Source organism: Coturnix japonica, chromosome 2 (genome assembly GCF_001577835.2).
Source record: "Coturnix japonica isolate 7356 chromosome 2, Coturnix japonica 2.1, whole genome shotgun sequence".
NCBI lineage: Eukaryota > Metazoa > Chordata > Aves > Galliformes > Phasianidae > Coturnix > Coturnix japonica.
Genome location: NC_029517.1, coordinates 132250974 through 132269744, shown reverse-complemented (window position 1 = coordinate 132269744; position 18771 = coordinate 132250974). Strand labels below are relative to the sequence as shown.

The window sequence follows — 18771 nt, the reverse complement described above, 5'->3', positions numbered from 1 at the left end:
AAACTGTTCACTCTCTCTTTAACAATTAGAAATCTATATCAGAAAGTTTCACCCTTATTTCACATCTGTCCTCTCAGCTGTCTTAAATAACTACCCTTTCTATATTAGTTGATCTTCTGTGTTTAGAGTCCAACTAGTTACTGCTATGTAGAAACATGGTTTAGTGGGCATGGTGGTGATAGGTTGGTGGTTATACTAGGTGATCTTAATGATCTTTTCCAAATGTAATGATTCTATGATTATTCTGTTTTCTAATAAGTACTCACTTTTGAGTATCCACATTATTTTTCTGGATGCTTGAGGAAGACTGTGGTTTTCAGTTGTCTGTGTGTGTATGCACTACAAGATTTATTTAATCATGCATAGAGAATTCAAGATGCTTATCTTACAAGGGAAAAATCAAGAGGTGACTCTATCATGATCTAAACATCTCCATAAGGAGAAATTCTGTGTACTAAAGGGATCATTAATGTAGGGGAGAAAGATGTAAAAGAAAACCAGAAACACCGTATAAATTCTTAAATAGAAGAAGCTAATTATACAAGTACTCTATCATCATAAGCTTTACATGTATGTTTTCTGGAAGTCATGCTTCACAGACACACATTCTGGAGTTCTCACATAAAAAGCAGGACAAACTTACTAGGCTTGTATTCTCCAGGAATCCAGAAGAGATGCTTTAAGAACCCTTTCAGGCTCCAAAACTTGCAAAACTGTAGGATCAACAAGACAATGTTGTTGCTATGGATATTAGGAGAGAGTTTGAAATGCAAAGCGATGACGACAGCAGGATGGGAACTTTGTTGTGAGACATATAGCTTGATATATAATGGGTTAAGGCAAATCTACTCTATATGTAACACATATACAAACAACTTGTCTTCTTTAACAGAAATATATAGAAACAGGCACTCTGGGGGGAAAAAATCTCACAAAAGCATATGGGCCATCCTGCTCCCAGATCTCACTCTGGATACTGAGTGGGTGGAAGAACAAAATGTGCAGGACAGATTTTAATTATATTACTTTCATAGAAGGAAAACTTTTGAATGTTACAGATTATAGAGAGCATAATAAACTGGTCAGAGGCATGGTCAGAGTACTTGGTGTGAACTGATGTATTTTCAGTAACTAAAGAGGGGCATTAAGAAGGGAGAGGAACAGACTTAGCCTAGGGGCATGATTTAGTGGAGGGTGTTTGTTAGGGTAGTATGTTTATGTTGTGGTTGGACTTGATGATCTTTAAGGTCTTCTCCAACCTGAGCAATTCTATGATTCTATGATTAGCAGGGTCTACTCTGGTAGGACAAGAGGAAATGGTTTCAAAGTGAAAGGGGAGATTTAGACTGGATTTAAAAAAAGAAGTTTGTTACAATAAAGGTGATAGTGAGGCACTGGAAAAGGCAGTCCAGAGGGGTGGTGGATGCCTCAACCCTGCAGATACTCAAGGTCAGGTTGGATAAGTCTCTGAGCAACCTGATCTAGCTGTATGTGTCCCTGTTCATTGCAGGGGAGCTGGACTAGATGGCCTGTAAAGGTCCATCAGTGTCACATCTACAAATTTCTCAATAACCTCCAGGGACAATGACTTCACTTTCAATGTGGGAATCCTGTTTCAGTGCATAGCCACTCTTTCTTTTTCCTGAGAAGAAATATATTCTAATATCTAACATGAACCTCCATCATAGGCCAGCTCTTTCCCTGATCTTGCTTTTCTTTTCCAGTTTTCCTCAAGGCTAGGACTATATTCTGGATTATATTTCCTATAGATGAATGGCTTTGTATTTTGCATTGAGACTCACTCTATCAATCTAAGCTCCACTTGTTAATTTCCTCAAGATCATTCTGAATATTAATGTAGTTCTTTTAAATCTTTTAATTATGTCTTACTTTGTACTGCCTGAAGTACTCCTCCCATACCATCTTTTGCATACCTCGTGAAAATACTGAATATGTAAAAGCCAGCAATGGTTCCTACTTAATTCTTCAACTAAATTCCTCAAGATCATTATGGCCTTCTGAACAGACATTTTACAGATGCTACAAAGAAAATTCCAGATCTCCATTTAAAAACTTCAGTAGTGTTCTGGGAATAAAGGGGTACCTGGCTCTCTACCTTGTCAGCTAGATCTGTTTTGTTAAAAACAGTGAGGGAAGGGGATAATCAGAGTTTTGTGCTGCAGATGCTTGACAATATAGTGCACTGCGATTTCGATACAATAACTGTTTAAGATAGCAGATAAGTAAGGATAAGTTGTGGATTTATATGTTGTATCTCTAAAAAAGACTCATTTAAACTTAAAGAAGGATCTGAATACATTTAGGATTTAGGATGTGGTGCTTTACCATAAAATGCAAAAAAAGTTGCATGTATTCGAACTAAAAAGGGAAAAAGCAGCAATATAGCGATCAGTGGGTAACCCAATAGACCAAAACACTCCAGCAAATACAGCTTTATTCCATACACTGAGAACTTGTGCAGGTGCATGTCACATATACACATAAAGACAGTTCTAATTTACATATGCAATTATTATTGTGTGCCTAAAGGAAAACATCACAGAAATTACTAGCTGTGTTTTTAACATATTTGCACAGGTATTTACCTAAACTGGAAAGGGAATAGCAGTCATTATGCATTAAACTTTCATAGGCCACAGTGAACGTATTTTTCCCAAATAACTGCATGCAGATAAAGCAGAAAAATTAGTCCTGGAGTGACTGTGGCAATAGATACATTCATCATAAGAGCACTACCAAAATGCTAAATTTAAACTTATCTAAGGCTCTGAGAAAGTGGGAGTCTTATTAATGCAACTGTATTTGCAAACACAACCTAGTTACAGAAGAACAGGATGAATATGGATTACTTATCCCCAGGGAGAGGATAATTTTCTCCAGAGGCTAATGAAGAAATTATCTACATTCAGGAGAATATTTTTCAGATTTAGCTATATCCTTAAAAAAACAAGATTAACATTTAACAAAGGACTAATTGAGAGTAAAAAGGTTTTTTAACATATCTGGCACATGTAATACGTTTTCCTAGGGAGGCACATTGTCATAAAAACTTAATTAATGTCTATTTGTTTGCAGAAATAGCCATTTAGTTTAATGACATCCTTCATGGTAAAACCATCTGCTGTTCAAAGGGACATTGTTTGAATTTTTATTATGGCCCCATTTAAATAGAGAGTGATAAAATTCTTTCTTATCAGATGCTAAAAATTATTTATTTCCTCTCAGTTTACTTGAAACCTGTTTAAGGTCTGACAGTTTCTACCTGTGGACATGACTGATTTAAAGGCTAAAGAGAGAAAAAATATATATCATTTTCTCCTACATGATAATGGTATTGGGAATCCTACAGATTCTGGTGTGTAACTCAGCTGTGTACAACCATGAACTGTTCAATATATCCACCCGTGAACACAGATATTCTATATGTATGTGTTCACTCTACTACTTTCTGCAGAATACACTGGAGAGGTGCAGCTGTTTTGTGATATGGAAGTTCTCTTCATATTATACACACACTATAAGGAGAAAATAATGAAAAGTAAATCTTCTAAGTTTAAACAAAGCCTTTCAAATTTAGTCATGTGCTGTTAATACCTTTCAAATAGCAAGTCTAGAATCACGCATGAGTCATTTATTTATACCTATATTTACCTGTACCTGCGCCTATACCTGTACCCATATCTATACTATGCCTATACCTGTATCTATACATTTTCCTACATCTGTGCCTATAAATATATAGCTATACCAATACCTGTACCTACATCTATACCAAACTTATAGTTACACTTACACCTATATCTATATCTAATTTATATATCGATTTATCCAAATAGCAAGGAAGAATAAAATACGCACTCTCTCAGACAGAGTTTTGCATGCATCACTGTGAAAATGCTAGACTGTGTGTAATAATGACAAATGAGAAGTCCTTAGTGACTCTGGATTTGTTACAATCTCACTCATCTGTACTATCTGTTTGAAACGTCCTCCTGGCTTACTTCTTCATCTTTTATGGCTTAGATTGTGCTCAATTCATCCAAACTGAAGATGATCCCCCTCAGGCAAAGACTTTGCTCAGAGGCAGCAGTATAAACTGTGGCTGTTTGTTCTTCTATATGTGTCTAGATGGAGACAAACACTTCTTTCTTGTTTTGGCTTAATCCTACTGTGTGAAAAGTCACATTTCTGTTTTATTCTTGAGTTCTATTGCAAGTGTGTCTTAAAAAATCGTGTTTAAAGCAATTGAGATACATTAAAAAAAATTCTAATGCAACATTTTATTTTTCCGTGTGACTTCTACATGGATCAGCATGATTTTCTCCTTCTGTGTTACACGATTTTCACAACATTTCTTTTCGAAAAGCCTAAGCTTCAAGTTTCTTATGACTACAGTTGACTGAACTTCAATCAGATATTAAGCCTAAATTTGCATTAATGACACTGGGTTGGATGTTCGAGAAGAAGAAGAGGAAGGGAGGGGAGGGGAGGGGGCGGAGAGGGAGAGGGAGAGGAGAGGAGAGGAGAGAAGAGGAGAAGAAGAGAAGAGAATGAGAAGAGAAGAGAAGAGAAGAGAAAGAGAAGAGAGAGAAGAGAAGAGAGAGAAGAAAGAAGAGAAGAGAAGAGAAGAGAAAGAGAAGAGAAGAAGAGAAGAGAAGGAGAAGAGAAGAGAAGAGAAAGAGAAGAGAAGAGAAGAGAAGAGAAGAGAAGAAAGGAGAAGAGGAGAAGAGAAAGTACACGCTTTTTCCGCGCACTCTTCTTTTCAATATGTCTATGAACCTATATTGTCTGCTCCTCTCTTTTTCAGTATTGTCATTTTAGATGAAAACTGTTTCTTTCTGCTTTTTGGTTTTCAGACCAAAACACATCAGGGTTTTAAAGCATAAGCTGCAGGGAAAATAATGGTAATAGTACATGAGCAACCTGATTTAGCTGTAAATGTCTCTATTCATTGCAGGGGAGTTGGACTAGATGGCCTTAAATAACCCATTCCAACTCAAATGATTCTGCAATATGATTCTGCATTGACCAGCTCTGAAACAAAATACATTTCTCCAGAGGGGTAAGAGGTTACTCCTTTGATGAAGTTCTGTATAGTTTATAAGGAAACATACATGTAGAATCAGGGTCTGACATGTTAAAAGTCAGGGGAAGCAGGAAGCGCTCTTTGCTTCCCAGGGAGAGATGAACTCTTCACAAAGGCTTAAAACACCTCTAGACCAGGGATGTCAATTGTAAATTAAATTCAGACATTAGATCCAGCTCATTGATTTCCACATCCTTTCCATATTCTTCCATATTCCATATTATTCATCTGATCAGATTCCCCATGACAGCTGTTATGTGGTCTCCATGCCTTTACTCAAAGACCTTCTCATTCTATTTTTTCCCCTGAGCCACTGAGAAAGGAGAAGGAGTGAGCAGCTCAGTGGGTACTGGTACTGAACAAGGTGGAACATTACATTTGCACAGTATCTCAGTCTTTAACACAACCATAGGTCCCAAATTACACATTCTGAGCCCAGGATGACTTGCCTGCTGTTGAGTGTAAGAGATGTAAGAAATTAGGAGAAATTAAGGAAAAAGTAACAAGCCCAAGGAAAGTAAAAGGACAACTTCTAGCTGAGCTAAGAATAAATCCAGAACCAATCTTTCCACCTACACTTTAAATAAATTCTACGTATGTTCCTCCAGAGAATGATTAATCAGTACTTAATGCTTTGATGGTGTGGCTGATGTATTTAATCACTAAAGCAGAATAACAGAATGTAATCAATATTGTAATTTTTTTTAGCCCTGTAAGTATGAGCTGCAAGCAAGTTTGGGTGGGGGAAGGGTGTTCTGCTTCAATGCACTGTTTGCTGTGCTTCTGAACAACATTTTTTTTTTTTTCCTGTATAGTGTATACAACAAAAGCAAACTCACGGATCCTCTCAAATTAATTCTTTGAGGAAAAATGTTTTGATCAATAATTAACTTTTGGATTATTGGTTATTCATAGGATAATGTTGCTTTTCCAGAATATCTGTTTTCCCCCATAACTGCATTACTTAAACATCTCCGGATAGATTGAGATCACAAATTCAATGTTTAAAAGAAGATAGAACACCCTTTAAATCACTGATTTTTACTATTATGAAAATGAAATACAATCTCTTCTTTCTTTCTTTAAAAAGGAAGTATTGAAAAACTCCTGGTTCTAAATTTCTCTTTTATGTAACACTTTCCAGTGACCTCCCTCTGTAGAAGGTTACAGCTGGGTAGAGCACTTAGTCAATATGTGTAGTTCAAATAATCTTCACCAGAAAGGATTATTTCTTTATTTTGTTAGAGATTTATAGATATTTTCTAGCCAGATACTTGTAAAGCTTGCTAACCAACCCACATACCTATGTCAGACTATCATTTGACTATTCTTCAATGGTGCCAACAGTAATGAATTCCACATACTGCCTAAATCCAGGTGATTGAAACAAAGAGGCCATCAATTTATTTCCATGTAGGTAAAGATTTTGTAAAGATAACCAATATTGTAATAGATTCAATGATATTCCAGTGCAGAAGTTTGGAGGAAAGCAGGGGAGAAATTTCATGAGATCTTTATAACTATCGCAAACTGGAATATTAGATACAGTTCATTCCGGTCAGAGAACAAGATCCCAGCAGCATAGTAGAGACTGAGAAGACAAAAAGACCTATCAGTTCAAATAAATAATTTCCCAATAATCAACAGAATGAAAATTGTTGTTATGTCTGTTGTTACATTCAATAAAGAACCACTTCAACACAGGAGGGAATAAGGCACTTTAATAGTCCTAAATAAAATGGTGACCTGAAAAAAACATAGGCTTAAAAGGACTTTCATCTGAAGGAGCTGTACCTTCCTGCTGAATTTAGATGAAATTGCTGAGTGAATTTTTGTATTGAAAACTGTAAGCTATTTGCAGTTTTTAATTTTTTGTTTGCTTGTTTGTTTGTTTGTTTGTTGCTAAATGGGAAATATTTTAAATGGGAAATATCTTTATTGCAGTGAGGGGCCCAAAACTGAACACAGTATTCAAGGTGCAACCTCACCAGTGCTGAGTTCGCGGGGACAATTACCTCCCTGTTCCTGCTACTAACGCTGTTTCTGATGCAAGCAAATAAAAATAGCCTACAGCACCCGGTATTCCCAGGAGGTCTCCCATCCAAGTACTAACCAGGCCCGACCCTGCTTAGCTTCCGAGATCAGACAAGATCGGGCATTACCAGGGTGGGATGGCCGTAGGCAATTAACATAAAGAAAACAAAACCCATATATTTTAAACTTACTGTCTCTGTGCTTTCAAAAGGGATTTCACTGTTTGGTGGGCTCTCTGTTGCATCCCCATCAGTTACGGACTTCACCAGAACCTGAAGGTCTCTTTATGAAGGCAAAAAGAGACTATGGCACCTTCAGGAAGCAACAGAATGAGGCCTTAAACAATTACCAAAAATTATTATAGTTTTCTCTAGTAAACAGTAAAGTAGAAAGCATATGGAATAGTTGATGCTATGGTGCTTCTAAAGGATCTGAGTTGTTTGTGGTTATTTTTGGTATTTCTTTAACTCTTTAGTTCATGTCATATACACATGAAAATAGCCATTGTGACTGCAACAATTAAAACACTATGTTAAATGGCATGCCTGACTATATTTCTTTAATATTTTCCATCAATTAAATACAATGTGAGCTCAAGTAAGGGCTGGAGTACACTGGGGTCTCCTTTTGGAACAATAAAAAAGCAAACAAGCTGACTTTTTTTTCATTTCCATATTATTAGCCATATGAAAACAAATAACTCAAAACCTGAAGGAAAGAAGAACCTTTGTTTCCTCCATTTATGGACTTTTATGTTACAAGCAAAAGTAATATTGAACTGAAAGTATGACTTGTTCTACTGAAAACCTGAAGTTCCTAACATGGGGAATCAAACTACAAAGTCACTTAAATATTGAGGCTTATTTCCTTGGACTTGTGACTTATTCCCTTGGGAAGCAGAGTGGAGTTCAGTTCTGTGTTTTGTCTCAGGAACATTTACATGTGGAGATATGAACCGGAGTATTTCAGAAATATTTCACCAAAAGGCACAGAATGAAAGCTCATTGTCACAAACCTATTGCAATATACAGGAAAAGAAAAAATGTGTTATTGGAGGTCAGTGTCTCTGCATTTATGCTAGACCTGTCATATGACCTATTTTACAGAAAGAGGTAATCATCGCCTACTTTGATTCAATCTGCTTTAGAAATATAGATAGTAATACACAGATAACATGAAAAAGTATATAAATGGATTTTACTAGATGCTTAGGGAATGACAGTCTCAGAAAGGCCACACATTATTAATCAGCCTTTGCTGACAGGAAGATGAAAGTAGGCTATAAAAAAAGATGAAAATTTGTACAGAGATATAGGAAGATACATCTACAAACAAACAGAAGAAAGAAAGACTTACATCAGAATAATTAATGCAATTCAGAAAGTACAAAACATAGAAAAATGACAAGGGAAACAAAAGTACGAGGAGGAGCATTTAATTAGAAGTGTGTGTGTTAGATACAAGCCATTCTTCTAACATATGTTAGAAAACAAAATGAATTTGGACAATAATAATGGATAGTTTATGAACAAAAAAGGTAGAACTGACTACAAAAATGAATACATACAGGGATATTTGGAAAATAAGTGAATAAAGTATTTATAGCAGGCAACGATGACAAATGACTCTCCACTCTATTGAAGCTGAAATGCTCAGTGACTACTCTTGATGATGACAGATAGTAAAAACTTCCATTAGGCTGTTTTAAGAGATGAATCTGAAAAGTTACTGCTTATTTTCAATAAGCCCTAAGGAAATATCCTGACCAGTATTTTTATGGAGAATGGTCTGGGAGATCTAAGAGGATGCTTATATACTGTGTCCTCATGTGTTATTAAAAAAGGGTAGTAGTTACATGTTGCTGAGCAAAAGAGAAATCACACCATGCTCAAGAAAATCAGACTTGAAAATATTTTGATGCTGGGACAGTACTAGCATAGTTCAAGTTCTGGAAATCTCCTAAACACAAATTTTGGTCATAGCATGTAGATTTTATCTAAACACCATCTGCTGGAAAGGGAACACAGTGGGAAGTAAGCAATCAAGTGGATTTCTAGAAGATGTCAGGGTCAACTTTGTTATACAAGTGATGGATGCTTTGGACTTAATAAAAATGCATCTGGGCATGGTTCTTGCCACCCTGCTCTAGGTGGCACAGTTTGAGTAGAAGAGTATGACAAAATGTCCCTTCCAAATACAAATATTCTGTAATGTTGTGATTCTGTGGATATGTGTTGTGGATTTACTTGATCTATATTTTATAAACAAAGAACTGTCAAGAAACCAATAATCCAAGTCAATTTTGAATGTAGCGACCATGAGGTAATATGGTTAATGATTGTGAAAAAAATGATGAGCTGAGGTAAAAGAGTTAAGACTGCAACTAAGTACATCAAACTTACTTAGAGTGCTGGTAGATATGATGCCATGGAATGCTGCCCTGAATCATTGCCCAGAAACCATAGTCAATGTCAAGGACAACCTCATTAAAGAACAGGGATACCCTCAAGGGTAAGAAAATGAAAGAGAATGATCAGAGATCAACGTAGTTCAACAGGGAAAGACAAGGTTAAGACACATATTGAAATACAGTATACAGTTTCAGCTGACCTCATTGCTCTCTGCAACTTCCCGAGGAGGGGAAGAGAAGGAGGCACTTGTCTCTTCTCTCTGGTAACCAATGACAAGATGTGAGAGAATGGCACAAAGCTGCACCAGGGGAGGTTCAGACTGGACATTAGGAAAAATTTCTTTACCATGAGGGTGGTCAAACACTGGAACAGGCTTCCTAGAGAAACTGCTGTTCCACATGCCTGTCTATGTTCAAGAGGCATTTGGATAATGATCTCAATAATAAATTTAACTCCTATTCAGCCATGAAGTGGTCAGGTAATTGGGCTAGATCTTGGCTGATCCCTTCCAACTCCCCTTCCCTTCCCTTCCCTTCCCTTCCCTTCCCTTTCCCTGTCATCCCTTCTCTTCCTTTCCCTTCCCTTCTCCTCCCAGCCCCCCTCCCCTCCCCATTCCCTTTCCCTTCGCCGTCTCCCTTCCTTCCCTTCCCTTCCCTTCCCTTCCCTTCCCTTCCCTTCCCTTCCCTTCCAACCCCAGCATCATTTGACAATGCCATGATGGAATTAGGAAGGCCAAAGATCTTCACAGGTGACTTTGGTAGGCTCTATAGATGGCTGAAATCTCATGAAGCTCAAAATAGCCTTGTTGCATGGCTCTGTGCATGGCTGGAGGGTGACTGGTTAGGTATAGATTCTGCAGAAAAATGATCTGAACCCACATGAATCTTTATAGATGCAGCAAACATGAATCCATTAGTGTTTGCTTAAAAACTGGTAGTTGTTCAATGAAGTAAGCAAATGTGATTGTGCTATTTGATTTAGGGCTTTTCTTGAATCCTTGATTAGACTTTGGGGGAATGTTGCCCCAGTTTTTGAAGGAAATGTAATACATCACAAGAGTTAGATTCATTCTCAGATGTATTTCTTCTTCTCTCATGAAAGCTGCATCATCTGTACCCTGGTTCCCTTCTAGTAAAAGGACTTCCCATTATTTCAGTATTATTATATTTATATTATTATATACCATCATTTTTGTATTATTCTGTGAGGATGAAATTACAAAGGGATTAAGAATAATGGCCATTGTCAGACACATGAGATGTCATTATCTGTCACAGCCTTTTTCTTATAATTACTTTTATCTGTTCTCTGTTGTGCTTTAAAATCACACACATTACTTGAAATGCACAGAGATTTCAGGACTAGGTAGCAATTGTACTTGAAAAGAGTACAATTCAAGAATAACTTAGAGGACTACGCTTAGTCTGCAATAATTTAAATGAAAGATGCCAGAGAAATAATAAAGACAGCATTTGATTAACATATGAACTTCAGCCCAGACCTGAGAGAGCTTCATATGTTGTCATCATAATGTAAATGTAATGGATGTGATCTAGAATGCCATCCATCTTCCAGCTGTTGAATACTGAATTTCAAGCAAGGATTTCTGAGTGTCATTTATTTATTTATTTATTTATCCTTTTGCTTTTATTCATTTCCCAGGCTTAATTTCCTTTGTGAGGATTTAAATGGAAGTGGAGATGCAGAAGAAAACCCTTTGAGACTGGGAATTATGGCTCATCCCTGTGAAAAATAACAGCACGCTGAAAATGTCAGGTAGAAAAGTTGGCTTTGATTAAACAAGAAAGCTCAGAGGAAGAGAGAAGTTCAGGAAGAGTGAGGTGGTCTTTGACAAAAAGAAGCAGGAAGAGACTTCTCTGAAGTCTTGCTGATAAGAATAAATTAGGGACAGAAATTATTCTGTAAACACTGGAGCTAATGAAGGCTGCTGTCAGACAGGTATCAGATCTGACTCATTCTGGCTTTCCAGAAAATCAATGTTCTAAGACTAGTTTTTAGCAAACATGAGGATCATGTGTTTATCAGCCCAAGTTTATCTTTCATTTTGTTTCATATACATGATTATTTTAATCTTTAAAATTATTCTGTAATCTTACATGAATTTTTGGGTGTCTTAGGAAATGTGTACTTACATTGTCATTCTTCTCCCTTGTGGGGCACTTTTAAATTTACTCTTCTCATAGATATCTATTTTTGTGATATTTTAGTTACAGATTTTAAATTATTCAAAGTGTCTTTATTTACTTATTTGTTTGTTTGTTGAAATTGGCTAATACATAAAAAAAAAGTTATTGGGAGACACATGCAAACATATGCTCATGATCTTCCAAGTCTTCTTTCCAAAACATGTGAGGAAAAAAATAAAAAAAATAAAAAGTAAAGATATAACTAATAGTCTGTTCATAACTCCTATATTCCTGCCAGTTTCACTGTCATCCTTTGCGTGTTTCTCATTATCACCCATCTAAAATTAATTTCTACTTCTGTAATTGTTGATATTTGGTAACAAGTTCCCATTTAGATTAATATCCATTCCTGTTGGTTTATTATTGTTATATTAATTATTTGATTCTACAGTCCTTTAACTTTTTTAATCTGAAAGATGTGTCTATTCAATTCTTTCTTTCCTTTTATGTCTCTTTTTTTCTTTAACTGGTGGGGCAATGTACAACTGAATGCATTTCCTTTCCTTTTAACTCATGTGGTGTACTAGAAACATCTAGTAAAGAAAATAAACCTCCTGAATCACACTCTTGTTTGATGAATATGACAGAACTCTCCTATGAAGAATGGTGCCCTCGATATGTGCTTTACTTCCCAGAGAAAGTGGTGGTGTGAAGAGTGACTAATCATGTAGATCAGTTGTGGGAACTCACTGAAAGGCAGCTCAAGCTTCATGATCTTCTACTGACAGTCTTTGTAGAAAGTTAATTGATTATAATGGAAATGAACATCCTGGTCAGGACTGGAACTAATCAATCTTTCAGTTCTAATTTATTGACACTCAGGCGGTAGTGACGACTTCATGCGGCTGAGATGTAAAAGTTCCAGAGATGTAACATTTTTTTTTTAAGATCTTTTGAAGGGAGACTTCACAACCTCTCTGAGCAACCTGTGCCAGTGCTTTGTAACCCACATGATAAGGAAGTGTTTCTTGATACACAAACAGAACATCCTGTGTTCCAATTTGTGCCTATCAGCTCTTGGCCATGCACTTGGCACCACTGAAATAAACCAAACTCAAACGCCTTTGCACCGTCTCATCAGGTATTTATGAACTTCAACAATATCCTTCCAAGCCCCTTCTTCAGTCTGAACAGTCTTTCAGTCTTTCTTCATAGGATTAGTGCTCCATTTCCTTCATCATTTTGGTAGCTCTGCATTGGGATCTTTTTAGCAGGTGCATGTCTCTCTTGTAATGGTGAGTTCAGAACTGGATCCAGTACTCCAGATGCAGTCTCCCCAGTGCTGTGTAGATGGTTTCCAAAATCGACCACAAGAGTTTGCAGGAAGGCAAACATTTTATTATACTTTGGCACACACTGAAGAACACATTTGGTGAGTTTTCATGTGTAGCTGATGGGTATTTTCTGTCTGTGAACTGTTAATTTTATAAATAATTCAGCCTTTTGCAGCTGCTAGGCCATGTTAGTATCATATTTATTTGCCACAGAGATTCCTAAATGAGCATGGCAACATAATGTCTTTTTGCTGGACATTCTCACTTTTATTCCTAGATCAAGTTTTACCTCTTTGAATTCCTATTAAGTCACTGCCTCTCAGGCATCTTTATTTTCCACAGCAATGGAGAAGATGTTGTTTGTCATCATTCATGACAGGCATGATACTGATATCACTAAGTCTGGGGGGAATAAAAGAATAAACACTTGATAAAAGCATGATTTAAGATTAACAGTTGCCTGGTGAAGATCCATGATAAAACATCCCATAAGGACATAATTTGCCCTCAGAGTAGCATTTCTTGATCAGTAACAGATGGGTGAAACAGAGCTGAAAGAAGTCTTATTTTAGAGGATGCTTATCTTGCAGCCCTAACTCTACTCCACACATCTGGTGGAAAGTTAGACTCTATGCACTCTTCAGTTAAGATGAAGGCAAGTCTTATGTGAGCAGTGGCTCATCTTCTCAAGGTGCTACACCATCCAAGCAGAGCAAACGTATCAGCATTCTGAGCTTACATTCATAAACAGAAGCACCAAATTATTAAAAAATATCTGTCTTCTTCTGTTGTTAGTTATAAGTCTCAATGGCAGCTGCAACAGATATTTCTGCTGAAAAATAAAATAAAACAAATGATATCTTAGCACTCTGGGCAAAAGAAAATGTCTTTAGTAACCATAAAGTGATTGCATTCACATGACTGCTTCTTGCTAGTAAATGACTGTGATTAACACTACACCAGTATATCTCACAATTTTGGAAATGCAAACCTCTTCTGGTTCATCTGTGTCTGTGTGGCATTATTCTCAGCAGCAACTGAGTTTATTCAAAACTCAGGAAAGGAATCAAATATAATTGCTTTCTGTAAGTATTAACACTCATTCACTCCCACAAGGAACTGAGCTGCTGCCAGAAAGTCAAAGCAAAATACAATTTTGCAGATATTAGTCACAGCCTTCTTTTTCTTCTCTCTTCTGGTCCCTGGAGAAACTGAGTTGCTGTTGACTACAGCATCTGACGCCTTTTGAAACCTTTGGTCATGATCCAGGGTCTGAAATATATTATCTTGAATAACATTCTGTAACACCAGTGGTAGGATGAAGAGAGAAAGGCAGTGCAGATGACATATTTTCATTTTGATCTGAGAAATGCCAGTACAGGAGTACTGTCAATTTTGTTTCTAAAAAAAGGTCCAGTTGAATTTCAACAAGCAGATCCAGAGCACCATAAAAATTCTGAAACCATCTATTTATTTCCTCTGATGACTTGTTGAAGAAAAGTTTGCAGATCAGTTTTGGACTAAGCAAGAAGCAAAATGTAGGAAATGTAAGAAGCTGCCTGTAGGACTGCTCAATTCTTTCTAAAATTCAGTAATAGATGCACTTTGAGCTGGCATGTAAAGATTTTATCCTATTCATTTCCCTGCACCACATGCATCTGATCTCCTTGGGCCAGGTTCTTGTCCCATGTAAAATCATAGAGCTATAGAATGATTTGAGTTGTAAAGGACCTTTAAAGGTCATCTAGTTTGATCCCCTGCATAGAACATGGAGATCTACTGCTAGATCAGTTTTCTCAGAGCCCCAACCAGCATAATTGTGAATTTCTCCAGGAACAGGACTCTTATCATCTCTCTGGGCAACCTGTTGACTCCATCCTCCATGAAATGATGTGATCACGTTTTAGAGAGCACCAAGCCTCATCACTGCATATGAAATTAAGCAAGAGTGCAGATGATAATATCTGGCTATCACACACATCCACATTTCTAGGGTTAAGGAAGTGCTTAAGCATGGTTTCATAGAATCATACAGGTTGGAAAAGACCTCTATGATCATCTGGTCCAACCATCAACACACTACTACCATGCCCACTAAACCATGATCACATCTACCACCTTCTTGATAACTCCAGGGATTGTGACCCCACCGCTTCTCTGGGCATCCTGTTTCAATGGGAAGTGGTGTAATCACCATCCCTGAAGGTTTTCAAAAGGGAGAAGGTATAGCACTGGGACATGATTTCAATCTAGAGTGGGAATTAGCTAAATATTCCCTCTTTTTCTCTAAAACAGAACTTCCCATAACTTCTATCTATATGAAGTTTTGAAGATTTATTTCTGATATGCCATAAGATGATCTGGTTCTGATTTTGCTTCTCCTCTGAGAAATACGAGTGCTGGATAAAGTAATCATTTCCATAAACATCAACTTGGAAAAAAAAAAAAAAAAGTGATGGTGCTATCACCTTCTCTAAATTGGCTATTATCGCACAGAATTATGTGCAAATGATACATTTATATGCAGTTCACAAATGGCTCTGCTAATTCTAGCGACTCAATGCGTCCTGCATATGCCCCGTATGGTGTCTGTGGGAGAAGAAGATAAACAGTTGAGCTTCTGCAAATATAGCATTAGGATCAGCATTTTGCTAAAAAATTGCTTTTTCAAGGGGGATGAGTTTGCCTGACTATTCCAGCAAAAGCACAGCAAGAGAACTGAAGATTTCCCTTTATTTGGAAAGGATCGTAAACACTGGTTTACACCTAATTTAAATGCTACTGGCAAGCACATGGTTTTTGAGTAAAATTATTTCTTATGAGGCATCAAAATGCTGCGTGGTTAGATGCTAGTCAGAGAAATGATCTTTTAAAACTCTTCTTATGAAATGATGTTTAAAACAGTAAAAAATATTATAATATGGAGATTTAAATCATAGTCTTACTAGTACTTAAAAAAAAATAAAAATAATTTCATTAGTCTCCGTATTAAACAAGTTTAAAAAAAGTGAATTCTTGAAAGTGGAGGTTTTATTAATTTTTGTTTATCTTTTGAACACTGGAAAAGTGACTGAAAATTTAAGAAATCTAAATTCAGTATCATCTTAGGTTTTTTGTGTAAATGACTCATCCTCTCTTCACCTCTGCTTTATTATCAGTAGATTGGGAGTGATATTATTTATTTTATCCAACTCTTGTATTTAGAAGCTGACACTGGATGTACTGCATTCAGGTTCTATTTAATGGAACATTAGTTGAGGTAGAGAGATGGAAAAGACTGTGAAAAATAACTCAATAAATGAATGAATAAATAAATCACTTACCTAGTTGGATTTGGATATTGTAAATAGTTTTTGCAAAATATTTTCACTTCTAGTAATGCTTCCGATAGGAAGATATTTTGATACTCAGAAAATCCATCTGAAAGACTCCTTCAGAGAACCTCTAGTCTATAGCAGGATCAACTAGAATTACTCTTTAGCAGTACCTACCTTATGTATTTCAAAGGCAACATCACCAAATCAAAAAACAGAAGAAACGCCCACCAAACATTCTGATTGAGACTGGGAAGAAACCAAATCAAGGAAAACATTTATTTTCAAAAGAAGTTATTCTTCAAAAATTTTGTGTTAAAATAAAGAACACATCTTCACTTTGTTCAGTTTTGAAATACAGCAGTAAGTCAGTTCTTGTCTTCTCCATGAACTCATTTTTGGCCATAGATTTCATTTAGGACTCAGAGAACTGGAATTATTTTTCCTGTATTACTATAAAACTGCTATGAGATTTTTCTTCAAGAATGCTATGAGGCATTAAGTAGTAACAGCACATCCCACTTTTTTATTTTTCTATTTAAGACTACATTCGCTTTAGAGAAAAAAATAATTTTTCCACATTTACGACATGTTTTCTTCACACTGTGAATTACTTCACTTCAAATAACTTGACAAGAATTTTGACATAATGGTTCTTATTCTTTAGAAGCACAATACATTCAACCTTGATTTTGAAATTGTCAAAATTCAATTACTTTCCTCTGTAATTCATAGGTAATGGACAAGAAATCTCAATAAAAATTATATATAGAAACATTTTGATATACTTTATTCAGAAAAATATTATGAAGATATCATATTTCTAAAGAACCTTATATTACAAATCTCATTATCTTCGATGAATGTACATACCAACTTGTTTGTAATTCAATGAGAGTATGCTGAAACCACATAGCAAGACTATGACATCTTATCTGTAAAAGCAGTGATTCTACAAGCTGAATTAATTTTGACTTCTAAGAACAACCTCTTTCAAGTTCCTTACAGTCATATTTCTGTAACTTGGAGTCTTCTGACCAAACCTGCCAATAAGGAAAGCAATAAGCTACAGTATTGTTCAATGGGCAGTGTTTGGTCCATAGTAAGATATCTAACTTTAGGTCCGAATCCTGTTTGGATTTTATATCCTGCTTAGTGCTCATGTCTGTTTCAAACCCCGTGTTATTGGATGTGACCCTGCGCAGAAGTTGCTGATACACTAATGCATCTCAGACAACATGAGATTCTTGTATGTTAAGTCCTCTTTGGTATGAGATTGATATAACTTAGCAATTGTAGGTTTTCTGCATATTTGTTAGTAGCCACATCAACCATAAAAGATGGAACATAAGGACACAGCAAGAGTACATTTCATTTGATTCTTACTTTACTAAGTCAAACTTCCAAATTTCAAGAGCAACTAAGCTAAGAATTTCAGGAATTAACATCGGAATCATGGTCACACTCTGGAATGAAGGATACCATGGCCTTTTCCTGCCTACATTATTCTCTGATCCATGTACTTCTGATACTGTGCTTCTTGGTCTTCCTAATGAACCCTCCTAATAATAAGTCTTGTATTTCCTTATAAGGTCATATTTTATTACAAGTAACATGTGGAAAATCAGGATGCTGGGCTAATAGATTTTCTGTGCGGGAATCTTTTTGCATATTAGGAAAGCCCTAAAGATATTGAGGAGAGGCAAGGTTAAGAGATAGGAAACATTTCACATCCTCAACATCTGCAGATGTTTTATGTTCCTTCTGGGCAGCTACAGAGTTCAGACTGCAATATTTGCAAGATATACAACCAATGTTTGGATATTCATTTAAATTTATCCTAACTACACAGGAGGACAGATGCTGTTGAACTGAAGATACACAAGTATTCATTTATATTTATTTAAAAATGTATGTATTTTAAGTTTTTCTTATAATTTCAGATATTTATTTTATTTTTTTTGCTAAGTAGCACACTAGCAAACATGAGAGCATAGCCATATACCCCTGACAGCTGGCTTTTAAGATATATTTTGAAGCCATTGAGTTGATGCTCATAGCTTGGTCCTTAAGGATCACTGTCTCATCCATATTCACCAGATGTAATTCAAAGAAACATATAAGGTTAAAGAGGAAAGACTGTATTTATGTTACATAGAGAGGAAAATGCCTCTTACTCATTTCACTGACTAAAAGGCATTTGCTCCCTAATGCTATTTTCATGTCTGGTAAAACACATATTTAACAGAGTTTAAACCAATGTAAGTACAAGAAATCAGCAGGAATCCCATTTAACCTCATTTATTGGCACTCTCGATAGAGGTATTAGACATATCAAGTGCTAATGAATTATTTAAGATTGCACTAGATATTAAATGCTTTGAATTGTAGGCAAACAGCCAAATAAACGTATTTAAGAATTTT

General features: G+C 36.2%; 1 non-coding gene across 1 annotated transcript; it reads right to left on the bottom strand.

The window, feature by feature from the left end:
• Nucleotides 1-7171: 7171 nt before the first annotated feature.
• Nucleotides 7172-7290, bottom strand: LOC116653056. Its single transcript, XR_004306464.1, has one exon. It is a non-coding gene; the product is annotated as a 5S ribosomal RNA (ribosomal RNA).
• Between the last annotated feature and the right edge of the window lie 11481 nt (nucleotides 7291-18771).